Genomic DNA, 3,499 nt, shown 5'->3' on the forward strand with positions numbered 1-3,499 from the left:
CACGTGCTGTGCCCAGTGTCGCCTCTAATGGCTGCCCCATGTGTCTGGTGGGATAGTGTGATCAGGAGGAGGTTGGGCACTGTACCTGGCTCGGGGGGAGCACGGAGAGGGGTGGAGATCTCTTCCTCGTGTTCCTGATCTCCTCCGCATAGACGTGTGTCCGGGGAATGCACTGCTGACCACTTAGGGTAGAAACTTGTTAAAACAGGAAAAGTTTCCAGCTGCTAAGTCATCTCATAATATGTTAGTGTGCTTCACATGGCTTGCATTACAAGGAGCTGAGTGCAGGGGTCAGGAGTGAGTACGCAAAGAGTGCAGGGGTCAGGAGTGAGTACACTCCAGGCATGGGTGAGGAGTAAGCACGCACAGTGCAGGGGTCAGGAGTGAGTACGCAAAGAGTGCAGGGGTCAGGAGAAAGTACACTCCAGGCATGGGTCAGGAGTGAGTATGCAGAGTGCAGGGGTCAGGAGTAAGTACACACCGTGCATGGGTCAGGAGTAAGTACACACCGTGCATGGGTCAGGAGTAAGTACACACCGTGCATGGGTCAAGAGTAAGCACACACAGTGCAGGAGTAAGTACACACAGAATGCAAGATTAAGTACAGAAAGAGTGCAGTGGTCAGGAGTACATACACAGTGCAGTGGTCAGGAGTAGATACACAGTGCAGGGTCAGGCGTAAGTACACACAGTGCAGGATTCAGGAGTAAGTACACACAGAGTGCAGGGGTCCGGAGTAAGTACACACAGTGCAGGGGTCTGGAGTAAGTACACCCAGGATTCAGGAGTAAGTACAGAAAGACTGCAGAGGTCAGAAGTAAGTATGCACAAAGTGCAGAGCTCAGGAGTACGTACAGAAAGAGTGCAGAGGTCAGGAGTAGGTACACACACAGTGCAGGGGTCAGGAGTAAGTACACAGTGCAGGAGTCAGTAAACACAGAGTGCAGAGGTCAAGAGTAAGAAAGCACAGAGTGCAGGGGTCAGTGGTAGGTACACACAGTGTGCAGGGATCAGGTGTAGTTACGCGCAAGGGTCAGGAGTAAGTACACACAGAGTGCAGGGGTCAGGAATAAGTATGCACAGAGTGCAAAGGTCAGAAGTAAGTACGCAGAGTGCAGGATTCAGGAGTAAGTACAAAGTGCAGGAGGATTCAGGAGTAACTACACACAGAGTGCAGAGGTCAGGAGTAGGTACGCACAAAGTGCAGAGTTCAGGAGTAAATACGCACACAGTGCAGGGGTTAGGAGTAAGTACACAGTGCAGGAGTAAGTACACTGAGTGCAGAGGTCAGGAGTAAGTATGCACAGTGTGTAGGGGTCAGGTGTAAGTACACACAGAGTGCCAAGGTCAGGAATATGTACGCACACAGTGCAGAGGTCAGGAGTAAGTATGAACAGAGTGCAGGGGGCACGAGTAAGTATGCACAGAGTGCAGAGGTCAGGAGTAAGTATGCACAGAGTGCAGGGGTCAGGAGTAAGTCTCTCCTCTGGACTACAGTTCCCACAGTACTGCCTGACTCAGTCTGTTGAATTATTCCTGCTCAGCACCCCCCCTCCTTTCACTGATATAGCTGTTACCCAAGTCAGCACTACAGAGCAGTAGCTAGAACAGCTGCAGCCAGTTTTTCTCTCTCTCCATTCTTATCCAAGCACTTGGCTACATAAGAAAGGAGAGCTATCCATAGAGTAAAGTGGAATTTTAGGAAACAAAAATAATTGGTGAACAGGAAGGATTTCAATACCATGGAGACATACTATTATTTCTCTCCTGCAATACAGTTTGTCATCTGCCTGTCTGCCCTGTACACTGTACAATATCAGCAGTGTTGACATGTATGAGATCCCACGCAGAGAGTGGAAAGTTGCATCTCAGCCCGGCCAATGACATCAGCTGAAGATCAATACGCGGAAGCAGACCGGCTGAAGATGCCAGCAGCTGTCAGGGAGTTATGGGAGATGCAGCACTGGAGTGAAGGTGAGTATAGTTCCGCTTTAATTATCTGTGAGAACATGCCTTGCTGCTGACACTGCTTTCTCTGTACATGCTGATCATTATAGACAACAAGCTGACATTCTCCAGACTATCATGCTGACCTCTTTCATTATAACAGATGGGATGCAGTAAAAGCAACAAGAATTAACCACTTGCCCACTTCCAGCACAGGCCAATTTTCAGCTTTCAGCACTGTCGCACTTTGAATGACAATTGCGCAGTCATGCAACATTGTACCCATATCAATACTTTATAATTTTTTCACACAAATAGAGCTTTTGGTGGTATTTAATCACCAGAGGGGTTTTTATTTTTTGCACTATAAACAAAAAAGCAAAAATAAAAAAAAGGTTTCTTTGTTTCTATTATAAAATGTTGCAAAGAGGTAATTTTTCTCCACTGATGTGCGTTGATGAGGCTGCACTGATAGGCAGCACTGATGAGGTGGCACGGATAGGCAGCACTAATGGACACCGATATGCTGCACTGATGAGCAGCACTAGTGGGCATTAATGAGGAGGCACTGATGATGCTGTACTGATATGCAGCAATGATGGGCTCTGATAGGTGGCACTGATAGACACTGAAAGGCAGCACTGACTGATAGCACTGCTGGGTGGCACTGATGGGCACTGCTGGGTGGCACTGATGGGCAGCACTGATGATCAGTGCTTTCCTCACGCTGCAACAACGTGAGGAAAGTGCTACTGATAAGCGGCAACTGTATTTACTTTGTGATTAGTTGTGTCATTGGACACAACTGATCACATGGTAAAAGGCTGCTGTGATTGGCCTTTTACCTAGTCACATGATCAGCTGTGTCTGTAGAACACCCGGCGATCACTGAAAGCGCCGGTTGAGCACCACTGGGGGTGTGCGGGGGGCGCGTTCTGGGAGGACGCCATATGACGCCCTCCCAGAACCAAACATCCACACTGTTGCCATCATTCGACTATAACGCGGTTGTAAAGAGGTTAAAACTAATATGTTATTTTAGTTGCACCTGAACTGTTTCAGACTTCATAGGGTCTGTTTATAAAAAAATTACACAGCTATTCATCGAGAGAAACTGAAAGTACATTCGTTCTGTGCAAAGTATTCAGCTATTGTGAGAATAGGGCAAAATCTAATGTTCTTAGAATATTTTCTCTTCTGGTTGAATTTCCTTCAAATCTTAGGGCCAGTAGTGAGCGCAGGCTCATATACAGGTGAAACTCGAAAAATTAGAATATTGTGAAAAAGTTCATTTATTTCAGTAATGCAGCTTAAAAGGTGAAACTAATATATGAGATAGACTCATTACATGCAAAGCAAGATAGTTCAAGACGTGATTTGTCATAATTGTGATGATTATGGCTTACAGCTCATGAAAACCCCAAATCCACAATGTCAGAAAATTAGAATATTACATGCAATCAATAAAACAAGGATTGAACATAGAACAATATCAGACGTCTGAAAAGTATAAGCATGCATATGTACTCAGTACTTGGTTTGGGCCCCTTTT

This window comes from Staurois parvus, unplaced genomic scaffold, assembly GCF_062004578.1.
Source record: "Staurois parvus isolate SC_StPar_1 unplaced genomic scaffold, SC_StPar_1.0 ptg000392l, whole genome shotgun sequence".
In the NCBI taxonomy this organism is placed as follows: Eukaryota; Metazoa; Chordata; class Amphibia; order Anura; family Ranidae; genus Staurois; species Staurois parvus.